Source organism: Solanum verrucosum, unplaced genomic scaffold, assembly GCF_900185275.1.
Source record: "Solanum verrucosum unplaced genomic scaffold, falcon-dt-bn FXZP01000107.1, whole genome shotgun sequence".
NCBI lineage: Eukaryota > Viridiplantae > Streptophyta > Magnoliopsida > Solanales > Solanaceae > Solanum > Solanum verrucosum.
In genome coordinates this window covers 107841-129961 of record NW_026020273.1, presented here as the reverse complement: position 1 = coordinate 129961, position 22121 = coordinate 107841, and the positions used below count along the sequence as shown (strand labels likewise).

Here is a 22121-nt window from a genome sequence, read left to right as displayed (position 1 = left end):
ATTGGAACAAAATAAAAACAACACATATGACGATGCTTGATTGACAAAGCAAATTTTGAATGGCAGATTTGCCAAACATCTTCCCAAGGTGATGATAAAATCTTTCATTTATAGGAGTTTATCACTTGAAAGAACAGAAGGTTTTTAATCAAAATGCATATACGAAACCATGCCTATTACGTCTATTACAATATTCAAATATGTCCTCAATCTCCCAGAAAGAACAAATTATGTCATGTTTGAAAATAAAGCAATCATGATTGAAGATAGTGAAGGGCAGAAGGCCACGTCTATTAAAATGTTTCTTCTTCTTAACCTCCTCCTTCTCCTGCTGCTGCTTCTTCTTCTGATGTATCTGGACATAGTTATATAAAAAATTTGTTTAAAGTAAAAAAGAGACCTTAAGTGTCAAACAAAGAAGACACACAATATCTCTATGGAAATGTCTATTGGTTCAGTTGAGGTGTTTTAAACATAAATTAGAAAGGAATGGCAAATCCTGACCTTGAATCTCATTTAGGACACATCACAAGAACTAAAATACCAAATTGAAGTTAATCTTACTTGTACCTTCTATGATAAATCTTCTGATGTTATCCAACTTTTCAACAATATAGGCATGTTGAGCAGTCGTTACATAATTGGAGGGAGTCTTATGGACACAAGCTAATGTTGGGTGGAAGCAATACATGGGATAATCAATTGTGTCCACAACTGCAACATTTTTGTACATAGTAATGTTGGTGTCATACTCGTATAGATCATGATACTATTTTGGGGGACGTCGTACCACAAAAGACACTTGCTTGCTGTCGATCCAGACTGGAAATCCTATAATATGGCGATACGGACCTAAAAAAAATTTGTCTGAAGTGTGGGAAACCCTTCAACATCTGTTTTCTCTATCATAAGTGCCAATGACTATATACTTTCTTAAAATGCATACAAGGGTAAGTAAACCTTGTGCCATCCCTAGCCATATATCGCTACCACTCATATCCCTACTAGTCAAAATTTTGCCAGTGCTGAGAACATAATGATCAATAAACTTGGGACTGTCAATGAGTATACCCTCCTCTTTCTTCGTATCAAGAGCTAGAGCACTACCATCACTTCTAAGAAAATACAGAGAATCATGCCAATAAACTGGTAGACTACCGTAAGGTAAGGATATGAAACTATTGCTTCTCAATTGGATTGAACGCCACTAGCCAGATCGCTCTGATGAAAGTAGGTGAAATTTGTAGAACAAGTTGGAATTTCAACCAGGTTACTAATGGTTACCAATTTGTATTGATCTACATTAGGGTAATCAACCACTAGGCCTATTTTTTCTAACTCATTTCTAGGAGCATTTGGATATGGAATTAATTAACGCTCTCTAGTTAAGGGATTGAAAACACAGTAACACCTAATTCTCTCAAACTCAAAGAGAATCAGACCATTACATGAGCCCAATATCTCTATGCCAAAATATAACGTTGTCATAAATTGAGTGATAGATTTAAAGGAGATTTTTGGGAATTGTCTCATTAATCGCCCATCATGTACTAAATAGATGAATTGTGTAGAAGTGACTTTTTCGCGTTGGAACAATGTTTTGCAAAATTCAGGATGAGATATCCTACCTTTAAAATTCTTGGATAGATGTTTACATTGAACAACAAACTTCAAGGGACAGCGGGAGATGATCTTCATAACTATATCATCAGGCATTTTTACACTCGTTGATAGACCACTGTGTTCCTCTGCTCTGTTTCCGTTTCTCATGCCTTAATTCTTTCTATTCTCTTTTTCGAGTCTATTGAAGAAGACAACAAATGTTTTCCCTAAAGCAAGTTGGTGTTAAATAGTATAAAACTTTATTAGGAAAATCTCCGAAGTGATGCAGTAGATTCTGCTGAACAATCAATGAACTAGGTGGACCTATAATAAATTATTCTCATTAAAAAATCAAAATAACAAATAATATATATTGTTCAAATTAAATATATCCCGCTTAAGATTATAAATGTGTTTAATCAATTCATGAAATTTTCTTATTTAAGGATATGACACTTCAAGTCCATATAAGCAGACTATTAGCTAATTTTCTAACCAACATGGAACTCTAACACCCGCCTTCACGCACAAGCCGAAGCCTAAGCCCAATTGGAGTGTGTATATGTTGGGATATATACTATTAACCATATGTTTAGATATAGTATTTATTATAGAATATTAATTTATTCAGTTTTAATAGATCATATATTCATTTATGGTGTTTTCTTACTTATATAGTAGATGATTTAGTGTATAAAGTTTTAGCTTATACACAAAGAATTAAATCATCGGTTCTTATGAGTTTAAAGTCTTTTGTTCACAATCTTGGATGGAAATTGGACATGTCATCGGTACGATTGTAGCACAAGATTATATATAATTTATCTTTATTATGGGAACGGTATAGTTCTAACTTCTTGTGGTAGTGCATTTTGTATGTATTGAGCGGGATTAAGTAGAGATATTTGTTTTAGACTGACTCACAAAAACATATTCTCTAAACTATTAAATGTACTTATATTCTCAATCTTGATATAACTATTATGATTTTTATATATTAATTATCATTTTGAATTATTAAAAGGTGAGATTCTGAGATGGATCAATATTCCTGGTAGATTGGATGATAATAATATATATTGGTGAAATAATAAGTTAGTTGATGAAATCCATGTCTCATTATAGAGATCGATCGATATGTCTTTTGAGAAACTTATAAGATTTCATCGTGTCAAACCTTGCAAGTGGATTTTAGAATCTGACACATGAAATAAGTTAAGTAGTGCTCTAAAGTAAATTAATCATTGAATTAAATTCGTCAGTAATTTAATTTATTGGTTAATATCTGTAATCTTAACATGGGAAATTACATAAGTGTTTAATGGGGAATTATAAAATATAAATAGAGGAGTGTAATTACAAATTTCTAGTGGAATGATTTGTAATTTATTATCATAAGAATAATTCAAATTAATTATTTGGAATTATTTCCATAATAGGAAACCTCAGTATTTAATTGTGTGGTCCCTCATTGTCCATATTTAACTAAATATCAAAATCCTATTATATTGGGGAAAAGAGAAGAAACGTGTATTTCTGGTTTTCAAGAAAACTGGGTTTTCTTCTGTTTTTTGTATTGGGAGGAAATCTCTATAAGCAGGGATTCTCCTAACCTAGAAAGAAGATTTAAAGTTTATATAAAATACTTGCCCACCAATATATTAAGAGAGTTCGGAATTGAACTTGGGATCACTATAGAAGACCACATAAGGGTGGTCTAGTTTGTGGACTAGCTTGTGGATTCGCTTAAAGGTTCTAGCTTGTCGACTAGCTTGTGGATTCACTTGAAGGTATTTGCTCATGATTCAAGAGGTAATTCTTGAATTAAATTTCTGAAAAGTTTATATGCTCTAACATGATTCTACTTGTTCTAGCATAAACAATGTGTTGCCTATTATTCATGTAAATTATATGATTCTGATGTGCTTCCGATGTACATATAGTTTTCCAATAGTACCGAGAGTCCAAATGGACATGACTCTGATACTATTGAAAGATATCGCACTTCAACACCAAAAGTTAGATCCTGAGGGAAGGATTATTGCTTAAGTCCATACAAGGTTCATCATCATTTGGGCTCCCGCTCCACGCTCAAGTTGGGTTGATCGTTAAGCGGGCGTTGGAGTGGGTTAGAGTCCCCCACTGGTTGGGAAACAAAATGGTTAGCTTTAATGGATTTGAGCAATCCTCCTCTCATGATCTAGATTTTGAGGTTAAATTAGACCTAAGTACCATATCTTTACATGGTATTAGAGTCAAGTTTATCCCTATTTGGGCTCCCCTTGGAGGATGAATATATGGTGTGTTAGAGTGAGTAAGAATCCCACACTAGTTGGGGATTGGACTGGTGGTTTGATTATATGATTTGGAAAATCCTTCATTCATGAGCCAGCTTTTGAGTCGAATTAGGTCTATGTGTTATATCTTTACATTTTAAATACTCTGTATAAAAACACTTATTTATATTTGGTCATATTTGATATATTTATAATGTACCATATTCTGGATACAATACATTAACCCAATTACCGCTAAATGTTCAGTAGGAGCTTGAAGCGAGAGACTTGGGAAAGGAGACCAAAGTTGTCACGCCCCGAGCCTACAACCTGGGTGGGACTTGCACTCGAAAACCATTGTTGGCCCCAAGTGAACCCTTGGTATGGCTTAACTCTTAGCAGAATACTTACTCATGATAAATATACTTTAAAAAGTAAACTGGAATCTCAATAAAAACTTAGAATGTATAAGGAAACATTCACTAGCCAAAATGGAAACTCAAGTCTCAAACATTAAAATAGAAATGGAAAGACTCAAGAACTAACATCAACTAACTGTCTATGAAGCCTCTGACAACTGAGATGGACGTTGGGACCAGACCCACGACATCCTAATGAACTAACTAATAATGCAATAAAAAGGGGTCCTCCGCAAGCAAGGAGGCTCACAACAAATCTGAAGCTCAACTAGAATCAACGATGCACTGGATGTTGATCCTGGTTACCTGTATCTTCATCATGAAAAGATGCAGGCCAACTAACATTAGGACATTAAATGTACGAGCATGCGTGGGGAATTTTAAAACAAGACATAAGCTTGAAAGGGGAACTAAAAGAAAAAACCTAGTCTCAACTCATCTCAACTAAACTCATTTCAATATAAAGTAGTATAATAAATGCAATATAAAGAAAAGCTTTAAAACATGGATAATAACTCTGTATGTTGACAAATACAATAGTAACTCAATTTGTATGAAAAGATATAATATAAATTATGCTTGTATATAAAAATACAATTAACTCTGTTTATATAACAATACAAAATACTTCTGTGGGAGTTTCTCTAACTGACAACTATCATGTAAGAGTTATGTGATGATACATCATTTTTCCTCCTGCTGCCAGGGCCATCCTATACCTTGCTAGGGGTATAGAACCTAACTACTATGTGTATCCACTAATCTATGCTAAAAACGCACTCAGGAATCATCTAAAAAGTATGACCCTTCTCTACCCATGATGGCTACATAGTTTATGGGGGCTGGGAGTTGTGTGAATACTCCCCAATATCGGTGCTCAATACTACTCCCAAAATATAACTTGCTCATATGTTTAAAAACGTAACTCTGTGGTTTGAGATAATTACTCCAAAACTAGCCCAAAGACACTCTAGGAAATTAGTGCTTCCTATCTTGCTTAATTGTGAAAGCATATACTCTTTACTGAAAACTAGCTCAAAGGCTCTTTGGAAATCTATGTTTCCTTTCTGGTATAAATGTGAAATCATTTATTCTTTGGGAATACATAGTCCCCATATACTCTTTTGAAGAAATGAACTTCACTCTTTTCTCTTTACTTAACTCAAAACTCAAGTCTTAAAACAAGTTTAAAACATTTGTGAAAGACTTTTGAAAAGACTCTAGGAACTCTCTAGACTTGGCTCTTACCTTTCCTTGAATTGGAATTTATGGATTCCAGGTTATGATTCATGTTTATGGAAGATTTCATGATGTTTGGATGCACCTTAGAGTATAGAAATCAACTAGATATTATAGGTACGATTCAAGGAAACTCAAACAGAAAGAAGTGGGAAAAGGTAGAAGACCTGGCGACCCTGGCACTCTGAGTGGCGTCGGGCACCAGAGGCATAACTGCAGAACTGGGGTTGGGCCACTGGCTGGAGTGGCGCCCCAGAGCCCAACCTACAGAAGGTTATATGGGGTGCTCTAAGTGGGGCGGCGCCCCAAACCTGTTCCCTAGAAATTTGACAATATTTGTTGCTTGTTTTTGGACCCTAATTTGTCTAAATTCAATTGGTTATATCTAAACATATGGTTAATAGTATATATCAGAAAAATCTCCCACGTATACTTTTAACCATCACAATTGTTATAATGTACTATATCTAAATGTATGGTTAATAGTATATACCATAACAATCTCCCACTTAGATGTTTAATCTTGAAAATTGTTATAATGCTATGTCGAAACACATGATTAATAGTATATACCCCAACATTTCTATATTTCGCTTGTGAATATAAAAATAGAGTAAATATATACAAATTATGTATTTATATTTAGGAATTTTGAGAATTCTATTTGTATATTTCGCTTGCAAATTTACAAAAGGATAATTTATTATGAAATTTTTCCAAAAGCCCCAAATCAGATCTAACTTTCCACCCCATTTTATATTAACATCTGTTTAGAAAAGAGCACAAATTAGCCGAAACCCTAATCTATTTTATGAATCAGCAAATAACTCGTCTGTTTCTCTAATGCTTTCTTTTCCAAATAAACACCAGAAATTTCAAAAAAGGATCGAGATCACCAGTTCTGTTTTGGTTCTATTTTCATCTGGAAAAAATAAGACCCTCTCCTCTCTTTCTCTCTGTCATTAACATCTCTCTTCTTTAATTTGGTCAACAAGAAGCCAAAATACTTTTGAAATCTCTTATATGAAGAATCACAAAAGCAAATTTTTGAATTTGATCGGCCAAAACTACAATTAGAATAACCCTAGTTCATTACTATAAATAGCAGGTGACATTCGACCTCTCCCTTTCTCTATTTTTTTGTCACAATAACAAATTGTTATTCTTATCTTAAGAAAATAACTACTTGCAATTAAATTAATTACTTATATATAATTATATGTGACTACAAAATATACTTGGTTCTCCTTCGAGCTCTGTGTAAATCTGAAGCCATATTACTTTCGTTTTTTTAGTCATAGTACTAGATTGAGTATTAGTTTTGAGTTTGATCCTCTAGTTTTTATTAAACTCATAGTCTTTTATATATTTAGATCAGTATTGGGTATTCCCTTGTCACGACCTAAGGGTACCCCCTAGACGTAACACGACGTACTTGACCCCGAAGGGGTCTCATACAAGCCCTTAGCATATCATGATATAAGAACATAGTGAAAAATGCAGAAAATTTAAAATTTTTCCTTACAATCAAAGTCTTTTATAAAACGAGAGAGTCTATACACTATGTCTCAAACCATCTAGAACATTTGAATTAAAAACTCTTTGAATACAATCTTAGGGACATGACCCTTAGAACAAGTCTAAAACATAAAAGAAAGACGTAAGGACATATGATCAAGCCGTCAAATACTATGAAGACTCACCAATCTTCTTCTTCTTGATCTACTAAGGTCCTAGCCACGAGGATAAAATCTAATATCTCCAAACCCTACACTTATGGAGAATGTAGAAAGATGGCGTTAGCACAAAATGTATTAAGTATGGAAGCCATGCATAAAAATCCTTAAAACATGCATAAAAGGGACATTTTATTTGAAACCATGCTATATGCCACTTTTGAACAATATCTTTGAAATACTTGGAGAATGTAGCTCATAAGACAAACCATGCACAATTCATCATAACATAAAGGATATCTTCATAATCACAAGCATAGTCTCCAACACAACATAATGCATACTCCATTCATCACAAGACATAGTTCACATGCATAATTACATACCAAGATCATATCATCATAATAGAACTATCACATAAGCAACCCTAAGCCATACTTGTGCAATGCATAGATAGGATCCCATAATCCCATCTACACTAAGTATCACTTCTAGGCCACCATGATCATGCATAACATAAGTTCATATATCTTCATAGCATGAGGAAACCACACCATAACCCCATTGTGAGTCTACTTGTGCAATGCATAAGTGAAGTCCCATACCTCCACTCAAACTAAGTAGAACCTCTTGAGGAACCATAATACATAACTCATGTTCTTATCGTAATTCATATTCTTATCATATAGGGAAAATAGCCTTAACCGACATAAACCATGTGAGCTACATGGAATCCGGTGTTCTATCCCCACACCGAAAAGAGGTGTCCTACTTGCCTAAGGTAGAACATTCATTTTAGCTTTTAGGTGGATCCACTAGTTAAAGACCTATGTGGGCACATAGTTATGGGATAAGGAGATTGCTACTAGAAACCCGGACTTCTAACGTAAAGTGTTTTCATCTCATGAGAGTACATACATTGGGAAGCCGAACTACTAGCGTAAAACTTTCCATCTCATTTTCATATCCACTCGGTGCTAAGCATAATTACATTTAAAAGTCACATTAAGTCTTTACTTAAGTTCATGTTCATGAAAGAATGCACTAGGCACTCAAACCAACATAATATCATAATAGCTGATAGATTCATTAGGTGAGGATGTTCTTTCAACCTTAGAACTTAATATGTGAGTAAACCTTTCACATCATATTCATAGTGCTTCATGAGAATGTCCTTTCATTCAACACAACAAGATCATCATAGTCATAACAGTTCATGCATAATAAAGTGTAAGGGTATGGGGAGAATTACCTTTCAACAATACCACAATTACACAATAATCATAAGATCTTGAATTTCTAAGTGAATCATAAGCTTATACACAATTCTCATAAAGATGTAAAAACCCTCATAATTTTGCCATTCAAGGGCCATGAACCACAAGCAACACCTTAGTCACATCATAGTCATATTCATGCATAGGGTGTATGTGTGTGTGTGATTGTCCTTCCAATGACACAACAACAACTTTATCATAATAGACACTTTATTCGCAAAGTATTCATAAACATGCACATAATATCATAATCATGCATACACCTCATATCTTGTATTCAAGGGTCTCATTGAGTCAACACATCTAGCATTCAACACATGAAACATAGATACAACCATGACTCAAGTAATCCACTCATTTCATGCATAAAATCATGTGATCATATCATAGGTCATGTAGGTGAGGTCTTTTCACAATAATGCCATATGCAACTCAACCTACATAATAGCTTATTTCTTAAAGCCTTGACATCCTTAGTTTATTCATTTTAGATTTTACCTTTTAAAGCCCCAGGAGTCATCTTCATGTTACAAGCCTCACTCTCAGGCAATGCCTCACATGTTCATCATTCATATCTATTTCTCAAGGTAACCTAACCACATGCCTCTTTCTTGATCAATTATAGTCATATAGGAAACATATAAACTCAATCTCAATACTACACAACCATGATCCCTCATATAAGCCCTTAATCAATTCAATTCATGTCTATAAGCTTTACCCTAAAGCAATCCATGTCTAGGTCATCTAATCTAAGTGAATTCATATAGAAGTTCATCATTCTTAGAAGGTCACATCTAAGACCTCAATTTGCCTCTTCAATGACATAACCCTAGACTATATCAATTTCATCGTAGGATCTTAGGTTAATAAAATATACATGTAGAATTATATTAAAATGATGCAATGACATCATAATCTACTCACATCCAATCAATTGGACCAACTTGCAATAACATTCATAATGTAAACATTAATCATATCTAGGATTGGGTAACTCATGGATTCTTGAAGAGTTCAAGTTAAAATAATGTAAAATCAGCAATTCATTCATAAACAAACATAATGCAACCTTTAAAAGCAACTTTGAAAGAAATCCATGAGGTTGAGTTGAAACCCTAGCTATTTGGGTTTTCTAGATTTGAGATAAAAGCTTTTGATGGGGATCCTTGGGTGATGGCTACCCAAGGATGAAAACTCCCATAACTTATGAAGATTTCCAAACAAAATTGGAGAAGAAAGGCTGCTCCTTGACCCCTAGACTTGACCTTGTTCTTTCCATTCAATGGAGTTTCTAGGGATAAGATTTTTGGAGTGGAGGGGTGATTATGATTTGGGGTCTTGAGATATAATGAGTTAATAGAGTGTTTAATGACTTAAAATACTTTATATATATATATATATATATATATATATATATAAATACTATATTAAACAACCCCTACTTAAAATTAATTAAAAACAGATTAATTGGAAACCACTTACCTTGGCCAAATTGGACAGATTGCAGGTGCAATCCATGCCCCATGGACCTATGGACCGTGGGTGCATTGACACCCCATCCTACGGGTCTGTAGATGGTGGCTGCAACTTGACAATTTGGGGCCTGACCCAGGACCCCCACCTATGGGGCATGGGTCCATCTACTGGCCGTAGATGGCCATCTGTAGGTCAGACTAATTTTTGCAAGGTTTGCTTCTTGGGCAGCTTTGGGGGTTAAGCTTTAGGGTCCCCCTCAAGGACCCTTAGTTGGTCCTTTGGGGGTCGTACCTTGAAGTTTAACCCCTAAACCCCTCAACCCAAACTCGGGAACTCATTATACAACTTCAAACCCGTATCAAACTCAAAACAAACCCGTTAGGCTCTAGTTTCACCTACTAGTTTTCCGGGTTGTTACATCCCCACTTTTAGTTATCACTGTTTAAGCTTCCGCATAGTATATTTATTGATTAATCTTTTAGTACGCTTATGATATGCCAGCTCAGGGTTAACTTGGGGTCACTCCGGTTCCTATGTCCTATGTTTACATCCATGGGGTACCCTTTGGGCGTGACATGTAAAGATTGCCATTTATTTTGATTGATTTTATTGATTTCTTTCTTGATCCTTATTCATAACTGTAAAGATTGTCATTTGTTTGATTGATTATATTGAATTTCTTCCTTGATCCTTATTCATAACGGTAAAGATTGTCATTTAGTTTAATTAATATTATATTGATTTCTTTCCTAATCCTTTTGTTCCAATGTCTTGTATAAATACCCTATTCATTATTTTAATAAAATCATTCATTTGCCCGAATTTAAATCTATACAAATTGGTAACCATCAATATGTTGGCTGGAAATTCCAATTTGTTATATAAAATTCACCTACTTTCATCAGAACGATCTGAATTATGGCGTGAAATCCAACTAATTGAGGATACTTTCAACTATTTGGTCTGTCGTAGTCCACGTGTTTATTGGAGCAATTTTATGGTCTCATAAGTGACAATATGTTCTACCTTTTAATACAAAGAGAGTAGATGATATACTGATGAACTTTTTTGAGTTTATCGATCATTGTATTCGCTTCAATCGATCAGAGTGATGGTGCACAAAGATCAATAAACTCAGGAAGCTCAATTAGTATAGCCTCTTCTCTGTCAGTATCAAAAGCAAGAACACTACTATCACTTATGAGCCAATAATTGCACCAATAAATAGGTGGATTACTGAAGGACATAGAGTTGAAAGTATTGCTTATCTGTTGGATTTCACATAAAAAAGGATCATGATGTAGAGGATCACGATGTTGTGGAAATTATAAACACTATGCGTTTGGACCTGATATAAAAAATAAACAGCCATCGAGACTTGATCATCAATGAGATATGTGATGAACAAGCTACTAAAGTTAAGGATGCAACAAATTTGTATGGGGAATATGGATTGAGAGGATTTAACCAGCAAAATGAATTGAATAGTACTCTAATTCTTTCCTTGGATGGTTGTTGTTTAGTTTTCTTAATTCCCAATATGTATAAGTGGGTGCAGAAATGCTTTGTTTATTATTTGTGTATGTTTAGATATTTATTAATGCATCATCCACGCATTATATTTCCGTACAAATCGTAGCTACAATTATTCTTAAGCCCCCCGAAAAAAAATAGACAAGAGGATGTAGGCATTGATGCCTATCTTAGAACTATGTTAAAGCAAAACAAATTTTGTAATACATGTTTACACAAACTGTGTTCTGTTAGTGATCGGGGGATTGTCAAGTTGATAAAAGGATATCAAAAGATTCATCCCCACGGATATGAGAAAAGAAGACCATACAAGGGTATTTTATTCGGAATAAAAAATATAGCAACTCCAGCATATCCTATTATGAATCAGTGAACTTATAGAGAAAATATGGGGAGTTGACTCTTGATTAATAAAAAGATTAGTTGATATGTCCTTACCTTGCACCAGAAGTTTGTGACTTTTTTGAGAGATGAATAATTTAATGCATATTAGAAAGAAAAGATTAGGTGGTTCAAGCACCAAAGTCAGAATCAATCTTGAAGAAAATTGCTAACAAAATTTTTTGTTGTCAATGTCATTGGCAGCTTGTTATATATTTGTGTATCTTATACCCCACATTGGTGCTCCAAATCTCCAATACTAAAATCAACATTTCTGAGAGGTATCATCTTTTGGTTCTTGTCATTTTCCAGAATGGAATTATAGTAGCGAGTTTTAACTTCCACACCTTTTTGGCTATCAATACTATGTTTCATGTGTTTATATTTTCATTTTCTCTCGAACATGCTGTATCAGCTGGCAATGAAACTAATAAACCTGCCTTTGATTCAAATCCCAAATAACTGCGCACCCATAAAAAAAATTCGTCTCTTGGAATAATTTTGTTCATTTATGTCAGTGGATTGGAGTAAAATGTGGTCTGAGACACGAAAGAGTCATCCGTTTGAAATTTGTTTTGATTGATTGTATTGATTTCTTTCCTGATCCTTATTCATAATGGTAAAGATTGTCTTTTGTTTTGATTAATTGTATTGATTTTGTTTCTTGATCCTTATTCATAACTGTAAAGATGGTCATTTAGTTTAATTAATAATTGTATCGATTTCTTTTCTAATCCTTTTGTTCCAATGTCTTGTATAATTACCCTATTCGTTATTTTAATAAAATCATTTGTTTGCCCAAATTTAAATCTATACAAATTGGTAACCATCAATATGCTGGCTGGATATTCCAACTTGTTATATAAATTCACCTACTTTCATCAACGATCCGAATTATGGCGTGTAATCCAACTGATTGAGGATACTTTCAACTATTTTTTTTGTGGTAGTCCACGTGTTTATTGGAGCAATTTTATAGTCTCCTAAGTGACAATATGTTCTACCTTTTGATTCAAAGAGAGTAGATGATATACTAATTGACTGTTTTGAGTTTATCGATCATACTTTCAAAGTGATGCGCATGAAGATCAATAAACTTAAGATGGTCAATTAGTATAACCTCTTCTTTCTTTGTATCAAAAGGTAGAACACTACTATCACTTATGATCCAATAATTGCGCCGATAAACAGGTGGAGGACATATAGTTGAAAGTATTGCTTATATATTAGCTTTCACGTCATAAAAAGGATCATGCCGTAGAGGATATTATAAAGAAAAGATTAGGTGGATCAAGCACCAAAGTCAGAATCAATCTTGAAGGAAATGCTAAAAAATATTTTTTTTGTCAGTATGTCAGTGACAACTTGTCTATAATTGTGCGTATTTGTTACTTTTTTGTCAATATACCATGAAGTGGCGTTCCAATACCAAAAACAACATATCAGAGAGGTATCATCGTTTGGTGTTTGACATTTTCCAGAATGGAAATTTTCGCAGCAAGTTTTAACTTCCACACCTTTCAGGCTATCCATACTGTGTTTATATTCTGATATCTCTCCAACATTCTGCATCAACTGCTTTTCTTGGGAATGTAACGGACAAACTTGTCTTACTTTGATTCAAATCCCAAATAACTGAGTACCCATCAAGAGTTTTCATCTCTTAGAATGATTCTGTTTATTTCTGTTAGTGAACTGGAGTAAAATGTTGCCTGAGACACGAAGGAGTCATCCGTTTGAATCACAAAGGGCTGAGACTGGCAGGTACGATTTCAAGTCATCTTTGAAACCTCTCTTTGGGGAGAATGTCTTCCATAAAAAAATGCTCAACAACTCAGCATGCTGTCAAGGATTCAAAACCTGAATTTGAGCCTATTCCAGCTAATCTATCACATTGTGTTAACCTCAAGAGCCTTTTCATGGAAGCAACACTCTTCTGGGGAAAATTCCTAACCAACCAATATCTTTAATGAAGTTAGTGAAACTGTATCTCAGAAATAACAACCTCACAGGACACTTTCAATGTTCTATTAGAATCTTACATCTTTCGAAGAGTTGTATTTATCGTACAACAATCTAGAGGGACAAGTGACAGCTTCTTTAGCTCGATTGACCAAGTTGAGGCCTTTTGGATTGTCAGTAATAGTTTATCCATGGAGTTCCCTTCTCCGTTGTACAATTTTTCATCCCTGGTAATCTCATATTCGATTTGGGGAACTACTTCCCTGATCTCCAAATACTTTACTTGGTGAAATGTCAATTCATTGGTTCCATACCATCCTCCTTGGCCAATGCTTCAAAATTGCTAGAGCTTGATTTTCCAGTAAACAATTTCATTTGAAATATACCCAAGGGTTTTGGTAACTTGCGGAATTTGTTATGTCTCAACGTTTGGAGTAACCAACTTGGATACGGTAAGCATGATGACCTTGACTTTGTAATTTCTCTTACCAACTGGTAGAAGCGTATAATGCTCCATTTTGGAGACAACCAGTTTGCCGGTACATTACCTCATTCAACAGTCAACCTTCTAGCCAGTTTGGTAAGAATGCTAACATTCTGTCTATTTGGTAAGCTTTGGATTTGATGTAAAACTTGAAATCCCTGTAGTATTTTCAGCATGCAGAAGAACTAAGGTAGTTTAAGATTTCTTGTTATTTAATGGATTTAGTCTAGGGACATCAGATATTAGTTCTTAACGTCTACATCAGATAATACGTTTCATTCATGAATGTAAAGAATCAGATGTTTTAGGGGATTATAAGGCAGGATCAAATGGTCATGGTGAGAATGTTCCTAAAAGGTTCTGATTCTAGATACAAATGAGGTATTATTGTGCTAAAGTTGGTCAATACTTGAAAAATGCAGCAGTTACCCAAATTTTTTTTATATCCACATTCAAAATGCATATAGGGAATCCCTAAAAAGAAAATTAAAACAAGTTAGGCATGATCAAGTGGTTGAACATCTCCACCATTAATCGGTAGGTAGGTTTGAGTGCACATCGGAGTGTTAGTGAGAACATTGTTGATCTTTGTGTAGCTTCCTTAGCTTTGCTCGTCGTTTGTCCATTTCCTTTATTTGAATATCAATGCCATGCCCACATGACTTGTTTAGCCTTCAACTTGTTAAGTCCTCAGCAAGCTGCCTTGCCCTCAAGTCCTTGGTCTTTGTTAGTTGAGGACCATACATATCCAACCACTATTGACTTTCTTACAAAATATATTCAATAAAATAAGGTCTACCTTTCCTTACATACAAAACATACTATTTAAAAAAGAACCATTAAACAAAAACCATCTAGAAATATCTCATTTTCTAACACTCCTCCTTGAGATTTTTCTTGGATACTCCTAACTTAGCCCTTAGAACTTCAAATTTCCCCTTAGGAAGAGCCTTAGTCATGATGTCTGTAATCTCCTGATCTGATCTGCAATGAACAAGTTGAACTTTGCACTCTTTCTCTGCTTGCCTAATAGCGTGAAACTTCACATTTATATGCTTGCTACGGCCATGTTTCACCAGATCTTTGGCCATAGATATTGCTGACTTGTTTTCAACCTTAATGACAGTAGCTTCAATGAAATTTTGCTCCAAATCATGTAGAATCTTTCTTAACCATAGAGCCTGATTAGTTGCACTAGCAGCGGCGATGTATTCTGCTTCTGCAGAAGATTGAGCTACCACCTCTTGCTTCTTTGAATTCCACGAGAAGATGCCTGAACCAAGTGCCAAGGCATATCCAGAAGTTCTTTTTATATCATCAACGCTTCCTGCCCAATCACTATCTGAATTACCCATCAGTTGCCCTTGCTTTTCCCTTTTTAACCAAATACCATAATCAGCAGTTCCTTTGATATATCTCAATGTTTGTTTAGCAACACCAAGATGAACTTCACTTGGAGATTCCATAAACCTTGACAGAAGACTTTTCGCGAAAATGAGATCAGGTCTTGTTGCTGTGAAATACATCAAACTACGAATCAGACTTCTATAAACGCTTGGATCAACCCTGTCACCTCCTTCAAAATTTGAAATCTTTTCACTGTGAACCAGTGGAATCGGTACACACTTGCACCTCTCCATCTTTAACCTTTTAAGAATATCCCATGCATATTTTCTCTGAGAAGTGAAGATTCTATCAGTAGGTTGATGAATCTGCATTCCCAGCAAGTAACTCATTTCACCCAAATCTGACATTTCAAACTTGGTCTCCATTTCTCGCATGAACTTGTTCAACATAGCTTCATTGCTTCCTTTTACCAGAAGATCATCACCATAGAGTGACACCACAAGCACATCTCCTCCTTTAGCCTTCTTCACATATAAAGTGGCTTCATTTACACTTCTCTTGAAGCCACATTGAATGAGATGATTATATATCTTACTATACCATGCTCGAGGAGTCTGATTTAATCCATACAATGCCTTATGAAGTTGGTAGACTCTATCCTCCATTCATGTAACTTAAAAGCCTTCTGGTTGATAAACATAGATCTCCTCCTGCAACAGTCCATTTAAGAATGCCGATTACATATCCAAACGATACAACTTCTAATTTGACTAGGCTGCCAATGCAAATAACAACCTTATTATATCAGGTCGTGCAACGGGTCCAAACATGTCTCCATCATTCAGACCTGAAGCTTGCGCATAACCTTTCACAACAAGCATGCTTTGTATTTATAAACTGACCTAGCTGGATTAAGTTTGGTTCTATGAACCCACTTCACCTTGTGTACATTTCTATTTTTGGGTTTATCAACCAGCTTCCAAGTATCATTCTTCTTTATCATACCAATCTTCTCCTTCATAGCTTGAATCCAAACTTCATGTCTTGATGCTTCTATGTGGCTATTTGGTTTTGAGATTGCAACATTACATCTTTCATATATCTCAGAAAGGGACATTGTCTTCAAAATTGGTGAATTAGGTGAGGACTCCCTGTCTGATTCTTTGTTTTCTTCTAGAGTTTCAAACCGAAATGATTCGATTTCAGGCAGCTGACTCAAGTTCTGAAAAACTGCATTATCTTTCTCAATTTGCTCCGTATCCCAGTTTCAATAAGCATGCTCATCCACAACTACATCTCTTCGGATTGAAATAGTTTTTGTTTGAAAGTTGAAAACTCTATAACTCTTGGTTTGTGATGAATAACTAATAAAGATCCCCAATTCACCTTTTGGTTCATCTTTGCTTCTTATGATAGAAGGAACATGAGAATAACATATCATACCAAAAACTTTTAGATGCATGGCACATGGTTGTATTCAATTCCATGCCTCAATAGGAGTCTTTTCATCCACAACTTTTGTTGGCAGTCTAGTTAACAAATACACTGAAGTATGAATAGCTTATGCCCAAAAGCTTTGTGGCAGTTTCTTTTCCAGCAACAAACATCTAGCCAATTCAACTACTTTTCTGTTCTTTCTCTCCGAGACTCCATTTTGTTCGGGTGAATAACTTACTGTCAACTGGTGATCAACCCCATATACTCACAAAACTTATTGAACTCACTTGAAGTGTATTCACAACCTTTGTCTGACTATAAAGCCTTTAGATTACAGACACTCTGTCTTTCCGCAAAAGCTCTAAATTTCTTGAAAACTCAAAATACTTGACACTTGTTACTAGAAAACCCAACTCATCCTTGCTAAGTCATTAATAAAGAGCAAAAAATATTTATTGTGTCCCAAAGATGATGCATGCATAGGTCCACACACATTAGTGTGAACTAGTTCAAGTTTTTCAGTTGCCCTCCAGGTAGTATCTTTAGGAAATGATTTCTTATGTACCTAACCCATCTGACATGAGTCACAAACTTCTTTAGACAGTGAAACCTCAGGTAAATCCTTAGTAAAACCCATTAAATACATAAACTTTAAAGTAGCATAGTTAAAATGACCATATCTTTTGTGCCACAACAATGACTCATCCTACTTACAAAATTTGCACTATCAAACCTCCCATATAAATGAAAAGTTTCATCCGCCATTTCTACTTTAACAATCAAACTATCTTCTGAGTCAAAAACCAAACAATGTGTGTCCTTAAAAAATATTGCAAAAACCTTTAGACATCATTTGAGCCACACTTAACACGTTACATGTTAAAGGAGGAACATACAACACATCATGTATAAACCTTGTACCTTCTGTACTCTGAAAGGCAACTGAACCCTTTCCAAGTGCATCTACTGTTTCACCATTTCCTATCCTTACTTTTGTTTTGATTGACTTGTCAATTGTATGAAACATGAGTGCATCGTGTGATATGTGAGTCGTACATCCATTGTTTATGAATCATGAGGATTTTTTTGTTGTCTTTTCTTCATGAGAAGCAAAAATAAGCTTGCTTCTTTCTTTTTAGACTCTTCAGTAAAATTTTCTTGCTGGACATGGCGTTGTTGTTGTTGACTCTACTTGAGCGTACAATTCTTCTCAATATGACCCATTTTTTACAAAATCCTCATTGAATCGATGACTTTCCTTTGAACGAACAATCCTTTTCTTGATGATTGGTTATTTTACAATGGTTCCAAGGTGGAAACTTTCCTTTCTTTGAAGGTTCCCTCCATGTTTTTCCCTTTGCTACTTTATCTTCATGTTGTTGTCTTTCATTAGGTGCTTGCCTTTATGCTTTGCCTGAAATGCCACTACTTCTTCATCTCTTATACTTGATTGTTGTTCTTGAGCTTTCAACTCGCTGATCAATTCCGCTACCAATAAGGTCTTCAGATCAAAAGATTCTTCTATTGCTGAAATCATAGACTCAAACATTGTTGGTAGGCATATCATTATCTTCTCCACCACTCTTGAATCTGGAAAGGTTTCACCAAACAACCTTATTTTTTTCACAATCTCGACAAGTTTGGAAGAATATTCTTTCACAGTATCTCCTTCTTTCATCATTAACACGACAATTTCTCTTTTGAGAGTTAAGAGTTTGACAGTCTTAACTCTTTCACTTCCGTTGAACTCCTCTTTTAGCTTCTCCTATGCTTCTTTAGGTGTTTCACAAGTCATTATTCTTGTGGAAATCACATCTTAAAGTGCTGAATGAAGACATGTGAGAGCCTTTGGTTTCCTTGACTTCTCATCTTCATAAATGTTCATTTGTGCAACGGTTGGATTTGGTCCAAGTGAAAGAAGATCATCTTCACTTTCAATTGTTTCCCATAGACTAAGAGCTTTAATATAAGCCTTCATATTTATCACCCATATGTGATAGTTTTCTCCTGTAAACATAGAAAGTATTGCACCCAAGAAGTCGTTGGATGCCATGTTTCTGCTGCTCAGCTCACACATTAGAAGAACTAGAGAAAAATCCTTAGCCTTCTTTCCTTCATAGATCCCTCAAGAAGAAGGGTTCAGATACCACTTTTAGTAGAGGACAATACATATCCAACTACTATTAACTTTCTCACAAAACATATTCCATAAAATAAGGTCTACCTTTCCTTATACTTAACATAATATTTAAAAAAGAATCATTAAAAAAAACATCTAGAAATAAATCAATTTCTAACAGTCTTCACTTGCAACTTTGGAATCAGGCATTGGTGCCATTGCACACACCTTAGCTTTATCAATAGCATGTCACCAACTTAGCCTTGCATGTTTGTTTCCTTGGCTTATGCAAGCTATAAGGTCAACATTGTAACACCTCAGATCTTTATCAGACCAGAATAACAGAAAAATAGATGAACCACGACAGGGTTCACAAATCGTGAAAGGAACCTCCGTCCATCAACCTGTTCATGGTTCACACCCAACCAGAAATAGTGGACCACGAGACCCTTCACGGTTCGTGGACAACCACACGAGCCGTAGAGAGGCTCGTTGAAGTAAGGCAGAACTCACCAGGCTCAGATATCAGACCATAGAGCCTTTCATGGGTCGTGGTCTTGATGACGGGCTTTGGTAGCTTCTGTGAAGCCAAGCCAGTGGGCTCCTTGCCTAAGTGAAGGACCACAGTGACCTTCACGGTCTGTGATCCTTCACAATGTCTGTGAAGTGGACCGTTTAGAGAAGGTCCAAGAACAAGTAGCCACTGGCCTTAGAACCACGACCCACTTAACGAGCTGTGATCCATTTAACAGTTCATCAATTTATCTGCGAAAGGGTCCTGTCAGTTTTTAAGTGGGATCGTTTTGGTCTTTTCCCGTATGCGTTGGACACCTAAAATAAAATTTTTAACTCCTAAACTACGTAGTTTTGTTCAGTTTGAGACTAGTAACTTAGTCAAAACTACCCCAAGTGTTTCATCCACAAAAAAATCATTAGACTTAGATCAAAAAGGGAAAAATCAGGCAATAGCTTTCTCAAGAACATGCATCAAGGTTTCTCGAGCTCCTTCCCAAAAATTGAAAGATTTCTCAGTTAATATCGTCACCAAGTATGTGGGATTTCACTAGAGTGTTCTTTTCACCCATTAGGTCTCCAAACATCAGTCAGATTCTTGATTCCCTACATATTATCTAGACCTAGGGTTTCTTGAACTTTAGAAATTTTTTTGTGATTTAGTTGTTAGAATATTCCTACTTAAATTATCATGCTTTCATAACATTGTTGTTTAGTTCCTTGCATGAAACTCAGAACCCTAGTTATGTAGTTTCATTTAGTTCATGAATTATACTAGCTAGGACCGATAAACAGATATACATGCCTCAGTTTTCAATCTTTCTTTATCAGTACTTTAAGGTTGCATTTTTAGTCAACATGCCAGAATATTATACTATCCAATTTATTTCAGTTATGTTGTATTATACACATTTTAGCTGGGAGTAGACTAAATACCGAGTTGGACTAGGGTAAGTCACCCTCATTGTTCCAGAACTACATGCCCACGTAGGTTTATAATTCCCCTCTATTGGGCATCAGTTTTAGTGATCACGCCAGTCATGCCTCTATACCCCTAGCAAGGTATAGTGGGTCCTCTCGATGAGGCGTATACATCAGACTCCACGTTTAGCTCACATGGTTTTATGTCGGTAAATATTAGCTCCCACAGTCAGAGTCTAGTGCATTTGACCAGGTTTTCAGATATATATTTCAGTATTCAGTTTCAACATATTATGTACTTGGTCATTGTATTCAGTTTAGTTCATATTTGGTATATTTCAGTATATTCAACATGCTTGGATTATATCTTTTCTTAGTATGCTTTGTTCAGTTAAATATTTGTTCAACTTTATCCTATTCTGCATGCTCGGTACCTTTCAATTACTGACGTATACTCTGTCCTATATCTTCTCTTGATGTAGGCTCAGGTCCTCAGCATTAAAATCATGCATAGATCGGTTCTCAATCTGTATTCAGCATTATCAGTGGTGAGTCCTCATTATTCGAGGAGGGCAGACATGTTTTTTTATATTCAGTCTTACATTTTAATTTCTGTTTTGCTACAGTTAGCTTGAGGCATGTCTTAGCATCTCTAGTTAGTTAGAAGCTTATTTCAGATATAGTATTAGATTCAGCTTTAGATTTGAGTTTGATCTTTTAGTTGTTATTGAACTCTTAGTACATTTCATATTTTCAGACTAGAATTGGGTATTCCCCATAGTTCAGTTTAACATATGCTTTAAGCTTCCACACATTATCTCTTTAATTCAATAAATTGTAGAATGCTTATTATATGCCAACTCAGGGTTAGCTTGGGGTTACTCATGATTCTAGGTCCCATGTTTACGTCCAGGGGGTAGCCTCGGGTCATGACAAACATGCTGTAAAAACCTTGTCTATGCAACCATTTAGCTGAATGACTTAGATTAGGGGTCTAACAAGAAAAAACTATATGTCTTCGGAAGGATGTCATAGAATTTATCATCTGCGGTTTTCCATTAAATAAAAATAAAATAATTATCATCAAAACATAGGGTTCTCAACTTATGAATTTTAGCTTTGACCTTATATATTGAAAAATGCTATCGGACTTTTAAGGCGATCAAAAAGGCAAGATTAAATTGTCATGATGACAATGTTCCTAAAAGGTTGTGATTTTCCATCTAGACTAGACGCACATGAGGTATTCATGTCCCATAGTTGGAGCATCATGATCAACACTTGAAATATGTAGTAGTTGCCCTCCCAAAGCAAGTTTATATTCACATTCAAAATGCATATAGGGATACCCTAAGTAGAAGATTCAAACAAGTTAGACATGCTCAAGTGATTGAACATCTCCACCATTAATTGGTATGTAGGGTAGTGAGAACATTGTTAATCCTCCTAATTGGGT

The 22121-nt window shown here is 35.2% G+C and overlaps 2 pseudogenes; one reads left to right on the top strand and one right to left on the bottom strand.

Moving 5' to 3' along the window:
- Nucleotides 1–311: 311 nt before the first annotated feature.
- On the bottom strand, nucleotides 312–1770 carry LOC125833786 (uncharacterized; annotated as a pseudogene).
- A 9511-nt stretch (nucleotides 1771–11281) lies between these two features.
- LOC125833794 (putative receptor-like protein kinase At3g47110) lies at nucleotides 11282–14692 on the top strand (annotated as a pseudogene).
- Nucleotides 14693–22121: the final 7429 nt, after the last annotated feature.